The 15287-nt window shown below is 47.5% G+C and overlaps 1 protein-coding gene across 1 annotated transcript in view; it reads left to right on the forward strand.

The window, feature by feature from the left end:
* Nucleotides 1–15287, forward strand: part of LOC138296986 (stimulated by retinoic acid gene 6 protein-like) — a 499158-nt gene that overhangs the window by 410584 nt on the left and 73287 nt on the right. The gene's annotated exons all lie outside the window — the stretch shown is intronic.

Consider the following 15287-nt stretch of genomic DNA (forward strand, 5'->3'; position numbering starts at 1 on the left):
TCTGAAGGAGAATCAAATACAGATTACGAGTCATGGTTGCAGGAAATATAGCCATTGCCATCAAGGGACTAGTAGACCAATAAGAAGCCAGTGACGGCTTCCTTATCAACCCATCAAAAAAGTCAAACCCAGGAACTTTTTCAACTCTTCCAGATTTGTGGGAATCCACTGGGTAGCTCTAGACTGAGGCCTGGCAGCGTTGTGCCTCAAATACTGTTCTGCATACCAATTAGTCTGCTCAACAATCTCTTCCAAGAATATATCCTCCATAAAGAACTGAAAGAAATTGACAGGCAAAACGTTTTCTGAATTCACTCTACACCTTGGGAGACCAGTAAAAGCAGGCAACTGTGGCTGCTCCATGTTTGGGCCAGCCCAGGTGTCAGGGCTTCCAATGGGAAACCTTTAAGCGCCAGGCTGATGCACTATTGGCACATCAGTGTCCTCCTCTAAAACAAGCCCTTCATCTGCACTGAGAATGGCTTCCTCGTCAGAAGATTCCTCTCGGACAGAAAACTCACTGCCAGAATCTCACTTCCTCCTCTGCCTCAGATGCAGAGTCAGTCTCATAATCGTGGTCAGAAGACGACTCAAAAGCATGCCAACAACCTACTGGGCGGTCACTCTGCAGCTAGCTATGATCCTTTCTAATAAGTGTAATTTTACAACTGTGCCATCAGCAATCAGCACTGACTAAAATAAGTAATACACAAAGTGTGGCTTTATCACAAAGAGTTATGTACTCAAAAACTATCTAACTCACTTGCCTGAAAAAGCTAGACTCACCAACAACTACTCTTCACAGACACAGCAATCACCAATGATATCCCACTAAAAAGAAAAAAGAAAAGCAAATCAGACATAAGACAACACAAATATCATTGTGCACAAATCTAAGGACAATTTCACACACAATCCTGCATTTAGTACACCACCTACAAACATGTCATTCATTCTTTGGAGTAAATTGTTTTTACTTACCTAAAACATGTAACTACGCAATCTGCAGGTCAACCACTGCAAAAACCGCAAGGAGACACAGCAAAGGAAGCAAAAGCTTTGAACTAGTACAAAAAGGAGAAATAAACTATTACAATCACAAATGCAAATACTTCATCAGTTGACAAACACCCTGCCACCAAGCATTTCAAAATTTTCCCTGGTGCCTAAGTGGATTCTGCTACCCCTTAGGGGCAGATGGGCCTAACAAAATAGGCCAATCTGCCCCCAAGAGGGGCAGAAATGGCCATCAGTAATGTGCCCCCTTTGGGGGCTACCCTTGCCAAAGGGGCTGCCCCGCCAAACAAACACACACACACAAGATCCCTGGTGCCTAAGTGGATTCTGACCCCTTGGGGGCAGATGGGCCCAAAAAATAGGACGATCTGCTCCCAAGGGGGCCAGAAATGGCCAACAGTTCTGTGCCCCCTTTGGGGGCGAACCTTGACAAAGGGGGCTCCCCTAACACATAAAAAAGCAAAGAAACAAACTCCCTGGGGGGCAGAAGAGCCTAGAAAAATAGGCCAATCTGCCCCCAAGGGAGGCAGAAATGGCCATCAGTCTTATACCCCTTTTGGGGGGTTGGGGGGCGATCATTGCCCAGGGATGCCACCAAAAAACAAAACACACACACACTGTGTAGGAAAGTACCATCTTGCCTGGCATGTTACCCCATATTTCACTGTATATATGTTGTTTTAGTTGTATGTGTCACTGGGACCCTGCCAGCCAGGGCCCCAGTGCTCATAAGTGTGCCCTGTATGTGTTACCTGTGTTATGACTAACTGTCTCACTGAGGCTCTGCTATCCAGCACCTCAGTGGTTATGCTCTCTCATGTCTTTCCAAATTGTCACTAACAGGCTAGTGACCAATTTCACCAATTCACATTGGCATACTGGAACACCCTTATAATTCCCTAGTATATGGTACTGAGGTACCCAGGGTATTGGGGTTCCAGGAGACCCCTATGGGCTGCAGCATTTCTTTTGCCACCCATAGGGAGCTCTGACAATTCTTACACAGGCCTGCCCTTGCAGCCTGAGTGAAATAACGTTCACGTTATTTCACAGCCATTTACCACTGCACTTAAGTAACTTATAAGTCACCTATATGTCTAACCTTTACCTGGTAAAGGTTGGGTGTTAAGTTACTTAGTGTGTGGGCACCCAGGCACTAGCCAAGGTGCCCCCACATTGTTCAGGGCAAATTCCCCGGACTTTGTGAGTGCGGGGACACCATTACACGCATGCACCGTACATATGTCACAACATATGTATAGCGTCACAATGGTAACTCCGAACATGGCCATGTAACATGTCTAAGATCATGGAATTGTCACCCCAATGTCATTATGGCATTGGGGAGACAATTCCATGATCCCCTGAGTCTCTAGCACAGACCCTGGTACTGCCAAACTACCTTTCCTGGGGTTTCACTGCAGCTGCTGCTGCCAACCCCTCAGACAGGTTTCTGCCCTCCTGGGGCCCAGCCAGGCTTGGCCCAGGAAGGCAGAACAAAGGACTTCCTCAGAGAGAGGGTGTTACACCCTCTCCCTTTGGAAAAAGGTGTTAGGGCTGGGGATGAGTAGCCTCCCCCAGCCTCTGGAAATGCTTTCATAGGCACAGATGGTGCCCATTTCTGCATACGCCAGTCTACACCGGTTCAGGGATCCCCCAGCCCTGCTCTGGCGCAAAACTGGACAAAGGAAAGGGGAGTGACCACTCCCCTGACCTGCACCTCCCCTGGGAGGTGCCCAGAGCTCCTCCAGTGAGCTCCAGACCTCTGCCATCTTGGAAACAGAGGTGCTGCTGGCACACTGGACTGCTCTGAGTGGCCAGTGCCAGCAGGTGACGTCAGAGACTCCTGCTGATAGGCTCCTCCAGGTGTTGCTAGCCTATCCTCTCTCCTAAGTAGCCAAACCTCCTATTCTGGCTATTTGGGGTCTCTGCTTTGGGGAATTCTTTAGATAACGAATGCAAGAGCTCATCAGAGTTCCTCTGCATCTCTCTCTTCACCTTCTGCCAAGGAATCGACTGCTGACCGCGCTGGAAGCCTGCAAAACTGCAACAAAGTAGCAAAGACGACTACTGCGACCTTGTAACGCTGATCCTGCCGCCTTCTCGACTGTTTTCATGGTGGTGCATGCTGTGGGGGTAGTCTGCCTCCTCGCTGCACTAGAAGCTCCGAAGAAATCTCCAGTGGGTCGACGGAATCTTCCCCCTGCAACCGCAGGCACCAAAGAACTGCATCACCGGTCCTCTGGGTCACCTCTCAGCACAACGAGCGAGGTCCCTTGAACTCAGCAACTCTGTCCAAGTGACTCCCACAGTCCAGTGACTCTTCAGTCCAAGTTTGGTGGAGGTAAGTCCTTGCCTCCCCACGCTAGACTGCATTGCTGGGAACCGCGTGTTTTGCAGCTGCTCCGGCTCCTTTGCACTCTTCCAGGATTTCCTTTGTGCACAGCCAAGCCTGGGTCCCCGGCACTTTAACCTGCAGTGCACGACCTCCTGAGTTGTCCTCTGGCGTCGTGGGACCCTCTTTTGTAACTTCGGGTGAGCTCCGGTTCACTCCACTTCGTAGTGCCTGTTCCGGCACTTCTGCGGGTGCTGCCTGCTTCTGAGTGGGCTCTTTGTCTTGCTGGACTCCCCCTCTGTCTCCTCACGTAATTAGCGACATCCTGGTCCCTCCTGGGCCACAGCAGCATCCAAAAACCCTAACTGCGACCCTTGCAGCTAGCAAGGCTTGTTTGCGGTCTTTCTGCACGGAAACACCTCTGCACGACTTTTCACGACGTGGGACATCCATCCTACAAAGGGGAAGTTTCTAGCCCTTGTCGTTCTTGCAGAATCCACAGCTTCTACCATCCGGTGGCAGCTTCTTTGCACCCACTTTTAAGGTTCTTGGGGTGGGCTATTTTTCTAACCCTCACTGTTTCCTTACAGTCCCAGCGACCCTCTACAAGGTCACATAGGTTTGGGGTCCATTTGTGGTTCGCATTCCACTTCTAGAGTATATGGTTTGTGTTGCCCCTATCCCTATGTGCCCCCATTGCATTCTATTGTGACTATACATTGTTTGCACTGTTTTCTATTGCTATTACTGCATATTTTGGTATTGTGTACATATATCTTGTGTATATTTGCTATCCTCATACTGAGGGTACTCACTGAGATACTTTTGGCATATTGTCATAAAAATAAAGTACCTTTATTTTTAGTATATCTGTGTATTGTGTTTTCTTATGATATTGTGCATATGACACTAGTGGTAGTGTAGGAGCTTCACTCGTCTCCTAGTTCAGCCTAAGCTGCTCTGCTAAGCTACCTTTTCTATCAGCCTAAGCTGCTAGACACCCCTCTACACTAATAAGGGATACCTGGGCCTGGTGCAAGGTGTAAGTACCTCTTGGTACCCACTACAAGCCAGTCCAGCCTCCTACATTGGTGGCAGCGGTGGGATAAGTACTTGCAACTACTTACCACTTTGTCATTTTGTACTTTTCATAAGAGAAAAATATACAAAACAAGTTCATTGTATGTACACCTAACCAAAAAGTTTTGCTTTTCTTCTCTTACTCTCTTTGCTAAGTGCTGAAAAGTACCTCTAAAACTTTCAAAAAGTTCTTAAAAAGTTTTTAAAGTTTTTTTTCTGTTCTTTAAAAAGTTCTGAAACTTTTTCTTTCTTTTTCTGTCCCTTAAACTCTTGTCTATCATGTCTGGTACAGGCCAAACTCTTGATCTGGCCAGCATAGCTTATGACAACCTTAGCTGGAAAGAAGCAAGGAGTCTCTGCATAGATAGAGGTTTAGGGGTAGGGAAGAATCCCTCAAGACAACTGTTAGTTAATATGCTCATTGAACAAGATAAGACCTTAGTTGGCACTTCTGGTGAGAGATTAGCTGATGGTTCCCACTCTGATTCTTGGGCACCCCTAGTAAAGGAGTTATAAGGGAACCTTCCCAACCTGCCCATTAGCAGACCACCTAGCAGGGCTGGTACTGATGTGAGTTTTCATCATAGTATAGAGATAACTCCTTTAGGCCAGGTTGTTAGAGTGCCATCTGTTAGGGACAGGTCTCCCTCTGTTCATTCTCATCATTCTTCTGTGTCAAAGCATGCCCAACCCACCCTCCCTGAAGACAGAATGTTAGAAAGGGAGCTCAATAGATTGAGAGTGGAAGAATCCAGGCTGAAGCTCAAGAAGCAACAGCTGGATTTAGATAGACAAGCATTTGACTTAGAAAAAGAAAGGCAGAGGTTGGGGTTTGGACCCCATGGTGGCAGCAGCAGTATTACAGATAGTAATCCTGTAAAAGAGCATGATTCTAGGAATCTGCACAAGATAGTTCCCCCTTACAAGGAGGGGGATGACATTAACAAGTGGTTTGCTGCACTTGAGAGGGCCTGTAATGCCTCAAAGGCAGTGGGCTGCTATCCTATGGCTATCTTTCAGTGGAAAGGGTAGGGATAGGCTCCTTACTGTTAAGGAAAGTGATGCCAATGATTTTAAAGTTATTAAGAATGCACTCCTTGATGGTTATGGCTTAACCACTGAACAGTACAGGATCAAGTTCAGAGAAACCAAAAAGGAGTCTTCACAAGACTGGGTAGACTTTGTTGACCATTCAGTGAAGGCCTTGGAGGGGTGGTTACATGGCAGTAAAGTTTCTGACTATGAAACCCTGTATAACTTAATCCTGAGAGAGCATATTCTCAATAATTGTGTGTCTGATTTGTTACACCAGTACCTGGTAGACTCAGATCTGACCTCTCCCCAAGAATTGGGAAAGAAGGCAGACAAATGGGTCAGAACAAGGGTGAACAGAAAAGTTCATACAGGGGGTGACAAGGATGGCAAGAAGAAGGATGGTAAGTCTTCTGACAAGGGTGGGGACAAATCTAAAAATGAGTCTTCATCAGGCCCACAAAAACACTCTGGTGGGGGTGGTGGACCCAAATCCTCTTCAAATCAAAACAAAGAAAAGAAACCATTGTGCTATTTATGTAAAATAAAAGGCCATTGGACAACTGATCCCAGTTGCCCAAAGAAAAGCACCAAGCCTCCTACCACTACAACCCCTGCTGCTACACCTAGTGCCCCTAGTAATAGCAGTGGTGGTGGGAGCAAACCTACTAATAGCCAATCCAAGGGAGTAGCTGGGCTCACTTTTGGTAATTTAGTTGGGGTTGGTCTGGTTAGGGAGACCACAGAGGCTGTGTTAGTCTTTGAGGGGGCCATTGATTTGGCCACCTTGGTTGCTTGTCCCCTTAATATGGATAAGTACAAGCAACTACCCCTAATAAATGGTGTTGAGGTTCAGGCCTACAGGGACACAGGTGCCAGTGTTACAATGGTAATAGAGAAACTGGTCCACCCTGAACAACACCTACTTGGTCACCAGTACCAAGTGACTGATGCTCATAACAACACTCTTAGCCACCCCATGGCTGTTGTGAATCTCAACTGGGAGGGGGTTACTGGTCCAAAGAAAGTTGTGGTTGCCTCAGATTTAACTGTAGACTGTCTACTAGGGAACGATTTAGAGACATCAGCTTGGGCAGAAGTGGAGTTGGAGGCTCATGCAGCAATGCTGGGCATTCCAGGGCATATTTTTGCTTTAACCAGGGCTCAGGCCAAAAAGCAAAAAGGACAGGGTGACTTGGATCCTGGAAGAATGGACCAAGTGCTCCCTAAAGCTAGGGTTAGTAAAGGTAAAACACTACCTACTATCCCTCCCTCTACTGTGGATTCAACTTCTGAGGAAGAAGAATTTCCACCCTGTGCAGACCCTACACCAGAGGAGCTGGAAGCAGACACTGCTGAGCTTTTGGTGAAGGGGGGCCTGCCAGGGAGGAACTGAGTGTGGCACAGCATACCTGTCCCACACTAGAGGGTCTAAGGCAGCAAGCTGTCAAACAAGCAAATGGGGATGTCAGTGACTCTCACAGAGTTTACTGGGAGGACAAACTTTTGTATACTGAAGCAAGGGATCCAAAACCTGGAGCTGCCAGGAGACTGGTGATTCCTCAGGAATACAGAAAGTTCCTCCTAACTCTAGCCCACAACATTCCCTTAGCTGGACATTTAGGGCAAATGAAAACTTGGGACAGGCTTGTCCCCTTGTTTCATTGGCCTAGAATGTCAGAGGACACAAAGGAATTTTGTAAGTCCTGTGAAACCTGTCAAGCCAGTGGCAAGACAGGTGGCACTCCAAAGGCACCCCTTATTCCACTGCCTGTGGTTGGGGTTCCCTTTGAAAGGGTAGGGGTTGACATAGTTGGCCCCTTTGACCCTCCTTCTGCTTCAGGCAATAGGTTTATCTTGGTGTTAGTGGACCATGCCACCAGATATTCTGAAGCAATTCCTCTAAGGACCACTACAGCTCCTGCAGTGGCAAAGGCCCTCCTGGGAATCTTTTCCAGGGTGGACTTCCCAAAAGAGGTGGTATCAGACAGGGGAAGCAATTTCATGTCTGCTTACTTAAAGGCCATGTGGAAGGAATGTGGTATGACATACAAGTTCGCCACACCCTATCATCCACAAACAAATGGACTGGTGGAGAGGTTTAATAAAACTCTCAAAGGAATGATAATGGAACTCCCTGAAAAACTCCGCAGGAGATGGGATGTCTTGTTACCTTGCCTCCTTTTTGCTTACAGGGAGGTACCCCAGAAAGGAGTGGGCTTCAGCCCCTTTGAACTCATATTTGGACACCCTGTAAGAGGTCCCCTAACACTTGTGAAGGAGGGTTGGGATCAAGCTTTAAAAGCTCCAAAGCAAGACATAGTGGACTATGTACTTGGCCTAAGATCAAGAATGGCTGAGTACATGAAAAAGGCCAGTAAAAACCTTCAGGCCAGCCAAGAGCTCCAAAAGCAATGGCATGACCAGAAGGCTGTTCTGATTCAGTACCAACCAGGGCAGAAAGTGTGGGTCTTGGAGCCTGTGGCCCCAAGAGCACTCCAAGATAAATGGAGTGGACCTCACACTATTGTTGAGAAAAAGGGTGAAGTCACCTACTTAGTTGACTTAGGCACTGCCAGGAGTCCCCTTAGGGTGCTCCATGTCAATCGCCTGAAACCCTACTATGACAGGGCTGATCTCACCCTGCTCATGGCAACAGATGAAGGACAGGAAGAAGAGAGTGACCCTCTCCCTGATCTCTTCTCTTCCACAGAACAAGATGCTCCAGTGGAGGGTGTAGTTTTGGCAGATTGTCTTACTGCTGAGCAGAAAGACCACTGCATAAATCTCCTGGGTCAGTTTTCTGAACTCTTTTCTACTGTGCCAGGCACCACTTCTTGGTGTGAGCACACTATAGATACTGGAGACAGCTTGCCTGTCAAAAGTAAGATCTATAGGCAGCCTGACCATGTCAGGGACTGCATAAAACAAGAGGTTCAGAAAATGCTTGAACTGGGAGTGGTTGAGCACTCTGAATGTCCATGGGCCTCTCCTGTGGTACTTGTACCAAAACCTCATTCCAAGGATGGAAAGAAGGAAATGAGATTTTGTGTAGACTATAGAGGTCTCAACCAAGTAACTAAAACTGATGCTCACCCCATACCCAGGGCAGATGAGCTAATAGAAACACTGGCATCTGCCAAGTATCTAAGCACCTTTGATTTGACTGCAGGATATTGGCAGATCAAGTTATCAGAGGATGCAAAAGCAAAAACTGCATTTTCCACCATTGGAGGGCACTACCAATTCACAGTAATGCCCTTTGGTTTGAAAAATGCACCTGCCACTTTTCAAAGGTTGGTGAACACAGTCCTGCAAGGGCTGGAAGCTTTTAGTACAGCATATCTAGATGATATAGCTGTCTTTAGCTCCAGCTGGGATGATCACCTGGTCCACCTATGGAAGGTTTTGGAGGCCCTGCAAAAGGCAGGCCTCACTATCAAGGCTTCAAAGTGCCAGATAGGGCAGGGGAAAGTGGTTTATCTGGGACACCTGGTAGGTGGAGAACAGATTGCACCACTTAAGGGGAAAATATCAACTATTATATATTGGGTTCCCCCTACAACTCAGACTCAGGTGAGAGCCTTCTTAGGCCTCACTGGGTACTACAGGAGGTTCATAAAGAACTATGGCTCCATTGCAGCCCCTCTTAATGACCTCACATCTAAAAAAATGCCTAAAAAGGTATTATGGACAACAAACTGTCAGAAAGCTTTTGAGGAGCTGAAGCAGGCCATGTGCTCTGCACCTGTCCTGAAACGCCCCTGTTACTCCAAAAAATTCATTGTCCAAACTGATGTATCTGAATTAGGGGTAGGGGCAGTCTTATCACAACTTAATTCTGAGGGCCAGGATCAACCTGTTGCTTTTATCAGCAGGAGGTTGACCCCTAGAGAAAAGCGTTGGTCTGCCATAGAGAGGGAGGCCTTTGCTGTGGGCTGGGCACTGAAGAAGTTAAGGCCATACCTGTTTGGCACTCACTTCATTGTTCAGACAGACCACAAACCTCTACTTTGGCTAAAACAAATGAAAGGTGAAAACCCTAAATTGTTGAGGTGGTCCATATCCCTACAGGGAATGGACTATACAGTGGAACATAGACCTGGGAGTACCCACTCCAATGCAGATGGACTCTCCAGATATTTCCACTTAGACAATGAAGATTCATCAGGTCATGGCTAGTCTTATTGTCCTTCGTTTGGGGGGGGGGTTGTGTAGGAAAGTACCATCTTGCCTGGCATGTTACCCCCATATTTCACTGTATATATGTTGTTTTAGTTGTATGTGTCACTGGGACCCTGCCAGCCAGGGCCCCAGTGCTCATAAGTGTGCCCTGTATGTGTTACCTGTGTTATGACTAACTGTCTCACTGAGGCTCTGCTATCCAGAACCTCAGTGGTTATGCTCTCTCATGTCTTTCCAAATTGTCACTAACAGGCTAGTGACCAATTTCACCAATTCACATTGGCATACTGGAACACCCTTATAATTCCCTAGTATATGGTACTGAGGTACCCAGGGTATTGGGGTTCCAGGAGACCCCTATGGGCTGCAGCATTTCTTTTGCCACCCATAGGGAGCTCTGACAATTCTTACACAGGCCTGCCCTTGCAGCTTGAGTGAAATAACGTCCACGTTATTTCACAGCCATTTACCACTGCACTTAAGTAACTTATAAGTCACCTATATGTCTAACCTTTACCTGGTAAAGGTTGGGTGCTAAGTTACTTAGTGTGTGGGCACCCTGGCACTAGCCAAGGTGCCCCCACATTGTTCAGGGCAAATTCCCCGGACTTTGTGAGTGCGGGGACACCATTACACGCGTGCACTATACATATGTCACGACATATGTATAGCGTCACAATGGTAACTCCGAACATGGCCATGTAACATGTCTAAGATCATGGAATTGTCACCCCAATGCCATTATGGCATTGGGGAGACAATTCCATGATCCCCTCAGTCTCTAGCACAGAACCTGGTACTGCCAAACTACCTTTCCCGGGGTTTCACTGCAGCTGCTGCTGCTGCCAACCCCTCAGACAGGTTTCTGCCCTCCTGGGGCCCAGCCAGGTTTGGCCCAGGAAGGCAGAACAAATGACTTCCTCAGAGAGAGGGTGTTACACCCTCTCCCTTTGGAAAAAGGTGTTAGGGCTGGGGAGGAGTAGCCTCCCCCAGCCTCTGGAAATGCTTTCATGGGCACAGATGGTGCCCATTTCTGCATAAGCCAGTCTACACCAGTTCAGGGATCCCCCAGCCCTGCTCTGGCGCGAAACTGGACAAAGGAAAGGGGAGTGACCACTCCCCTGACCTGCACCTCCCCTGGGAGGTGCCCAGAGCTCCTCCAGTGTGCTCCAGACCTCTGCCATCTTGGAAACAGAGGTGCTGCTGGCACACTGGACTGCTCTGAGTGGCCAGTGCCAGCAGGTGACGTCAGAGACTCCTTCTGATAGGCCCCTCCAGGTGTTGCTAGCCTATCCTCTCTCCTAAGTAGCCAAACCTCCTTTTCTGGCTATTTAGGGTCTCTGCTTTGGGGAATTCTTTAGATAACAAATGCAATAGCTCATCAGAGTTCCTCTGCATCTCTCTCTTCACCTTCTGCCAAGGAATCGACTGCTGACCGCGCTGGAAGCCTGCAAAACTGCAACAAAGTAGCAAAGACGACTACTGCGACCTTGTAACTCTGATCCTGCCGCCTTCTCGACTGTTTTCCTGGTGGTGCATGCTGTGGGGGTAGTCTGCCTCCTCTCTGCACTAGAAGCTCCAAAGAAATCTCTCGTGGGTCGACAGAATCTTCCCTCTGCAACCGCAGGCACCAAAGAACTGCATCACTGGTCCTCTGGGTCTCCTCTCAGCACAACAAGCGAGGTCCCTTGAACTCAGCAACTCTGTCCAAGTGACTCCCACAGTCTAGTGACTCTTCAGTCCAAGTTTGGTGGAGGTAAGTCCTTGCCTCCCCACGCTAGACTGCATTGCTGGGAACCGCGTGTTTTGCAGCTGCTTCGGCTCCTGTGCACTCTTCCAGGATTTCCTTTGTGCACAGCCAAGCCTGGGTCCCGGCACTCTAACCTGCAGTGCACAACCTCCTGAGTTGTCCTCCAGCATCGTGGGACCCTCTTTTGTAACTTCGGGTGAGCTCCGGTTCACTCCACTTTGTAGTGCCTGTTCCAGCACTTCTGCGGGTGCTGTCTGCTTCTGAGTGGGCTCTTTGTCTTGCTGGATGCCCCCTCTGTCTCCTCACGCAATTGGCGACATCCTGGTCCCTCCTGGGCCACTACAGCATCCAAAAACCCTAACTGCGACCCTTGCAGCTAGCAAGGCTTTTTTATGGTCTTTCTGCACGGAAACACCTCTGCACGACTCTTCACGACGTGGGACATCCATCCTCCAAAGGGGAAGTTTCTAGCCCTTGTCGTTCTTGCAGAATCCACAGCTTCTTCCATCCGGTGGCAGCTTCTTTGCACCCACAGTTGGCATTTCCTGGGCATCTGCCCACTCCCGACTTGGTCGTGACTTTTGGACTTGGTCCCCTTGTTCCACAGGTACTCTCGTCAGGAAATCCATCGTTGTTGCATTGCTGGTGTTGGTCTTCCTTGCAGAATTCCCCTATCACGACTTCTGTGCTCTTTGGAGAACTTAGGTGCACTTTGCACCCACTTTTCAGGGTCTTGGGGTGGGCTATTTTTCTAACCCTCACTGTTTCCTTACAGTCCCAGCGACCCTCTACAAGGTCACATAGGTTTGGGGTCCATTCGTGGTTCGCATTCCACTTCTAGAGTATATGGTTTGTGTTGCCCCTATCCCTATGTGCTCCCATTGCATTCTATTGTGACTATACATTGTTTGCACTGTTTTCTATTGCTATTACTGCATATTTTGGTATTGTGTACATATATCTTGTGTATATTTGCTATCCTCATACTGAGGGTACTCACTGAGATACTTTTGGCATATTGTCATAAAAATAAAGTACCTTTATTTTTAGCACATCTGTGTATTGTGTTTTCTTATGATATTGTGCATATGACACTAGTGGCACTGTAGGAGCTTCACTCGTCTCCTAGTTCAGCCTAAGCTGCTCTGCTAAGCTACCTTTTCTATCAGCCTAAGCTGCTAGACACCCCTCTACACTAATAAGGGATACCTGGGCCTGGTGCAAGGTGTAAGTACCTCTTGGTACCCACTACAAGCCAGTCCAGCCTCCTACACACACATACACACAAACACAACAATCCCTGGGGCCTAGTGGGTTTCAACCCCACCGGGGGCCAGATCGGCCAAAAACATGGCTGATCTAGCCCCAGGGGGTCTGAAACATACAAAAAAATCATACCTCTAAGGCAGCGACCCTTTCCCAAGGGGTTGCTGCCCTAAAGTATAAAAAATAAAGTGCTCTGTGGTGTCTAGTGGGTTTCGATCCCCCGAGGGCAGATTGGCTGAAAAAATGGCCGATCTGGCCCCCAGGGGGGGTCAAAACACAGATACATTATTGCCCCCAGGGGAGCGACCCTGGACTAAGGGTTCCCTCACCAAAATACACACAAAAACAATCCCTTGTGTCTAGTGGGTACAGAGGTACCATCGGTCGACATCAAGACACTTCTCGAATCCAAGGCAGCCATCACCGTCAAGATTGGCATCGATGTCCAAGCGGCACTAACTGCTGTCAAGGTCTCATGGCACAACATTGAGACACATCTCCAAGTCGAGATATTCTTTGACTTCTAATAGACAGAGACCGACGTCAAAGCCACAGTCAATGTTGGCAACGAGGCCTGTGGAAAAACCCCACACGACATGGAAGAAGAAGCATTTATTGACGTTGAGAGACAAACAGACACTTTCCCATACTGTAGAAAGGTCTCAATTGACATCAGCAGAGGTCCAAAGTGTTTCTGGGGACTTGATTGTATCTAGAACTCTATCACCTGCTAGATCCGGATCGCAGTCACCAGTCAATGTCTCTCCAAGATGGTTAGAAATTCTGCGAGCAAGACGTTTGCCTCTGACATCTGATTCAGAGTATTCACAAACATACTCTTCCTCCAGAGTCACACCTCATACACCATCTCTGAAAAGAACACCTTTCCCAAGGTTCTCTCTTGGCACAACACCAGTGGCTCCTGCAGTTCCTTCAAAAGTCAGGCAACATAGGAGTCGGCAGTCATCACCTCAGAGATCGAGAAGCCCTGTCCATCACCATTCTAAATCTAGAACAACTTCTAGAACCAATTTAAGGGCCAGAAGATCTCACACTGCATCAACCAGACTCAGAAGGTAATCACCTTCTTGGCCTACAATATCTAGTTCCTCCTGACAAGATTATTATCTTACACTCATGGATACATCTCCATCAAGAGTATTACCAGTGGATGACCTCTTGACCTTCAATGATGTCCTGAATAGAGGTGAACAAAATTGAATCTGGACAGTCGAACCACAACGACAACCTTGTTAGTGATCTTTGAAACGTTACATCACAGAACAGCTTCAAGATCCCTCTTGCCACTGATGCCTGGACTTCTAGAGCCTGTAATGAATATTTTTTTTTCCTCCAGCATCTCTAAGATCAGCCCCATTTTGGTTCATTAAGAAATATAAGGCTCCTGATCAGAACCTTCTGTTCCTAAGAACTGATCCTCCACCGAATTCTGTCACAGTGGGGGCCGCACAGAAATCTCACTCTACAGCTTCTTCCTCCTCTCCTGACTAGGAGAGTAAGCAGATTGATGCCCTAGGAAAAAAGATGTGTGGAATATCAGCATCTTACATGATGGTTGTTAGTTCCTCAGCTCTGCTTGGAAGATATGGTAGGTCCCTGTGGGAGTCACTGAAATCTTCTACATACAAATCATTAGCGCAGCTGCGGATGTGTCAGATCTGGCTGTGCATGGTTGTACACATGGCATCTATGCCAGAAGATCATCCTGGCTGCACCTCACTGGGTTGAAGCCAGTAGCACAGCACCCTATTATGAATCTGCCATTCGCGGGTAACACCCTGTTCGGCACCCATGCAGATGAGGAGATGTCTGGCGAACAGAATTGGACACTCTCATGGCTGCGGGCTTAGAAAAGAAAATAGAATTCCGTAGAAGATACAGGCTTAATGATAAATTGTATTTCTAGCAGAGGGTTGAAACCCCTCACTGGCAACAACAACAACAGCAGGCACACACTTTAATCCTCACAGACTATCTAGGAAGAGATTCACAACAGCAGCCTGCAGCAGCAAGAAAGCCTTCTGCAAAACAATGAGCTTCACTTCGATCTTCACTTGTTACCAGCTCTGGTGGGGGGAAGTATCATCAATCACTTGGAAGAGTGGTAATCAGTCACAAAAGACAGTTGGGTCTTAAATATTGTACCAAATAGCTACTGTCTTCACTTCAGGTCCCCTCCTCCTTCTGTTCCTCAATCAAAAACATCCTGGTACTAGCTAGAGCTCTTTCAGTCAGAAATTAACAGTCTAATGCAAAAAGAGGCCATAGAGAATGTTCGATGTCATCAATAGGAATCAGGAATCATACTCCCGTTATTTTCTAGTAAAAAAGAAAGGACCAAAACAGGAGTTCAGACCTATCTTAGACCTCAGGATACTCAACAAATATATACGTTGCTAAAGCTTCAGAGTGTTAGTTCTTCACCAAATCTATCCACAATTGCATCAAGGGTATTGGATGTGTGCAATAGACCTTCAAGATGCATATTTCCACATACCAGTTGCCATAAAACATGAGAAATGTCTCAGTTTCAAAGTGGGATATAGGCAATATCAGTACAAAGTTCTTGCTGATAAAGAGCTCCTCACCATCACAAACAGA

Source organism: Pleurodeles waltl, chromosome 1_2 (genome assembly GCF_031143425.1).
Source record: "Pleurodeles waltl isolate 20211129_DDA chromosome 1_2, aPleWal1.hap1.20221129, whole genome shotgun sequence".
Taxonomy (NCBI): Eukaryota; Metazoa; Chordata; class Amphibia; order Caudata; family Salamandridae; genus Pleurodeles; species Pleurodeles waltl.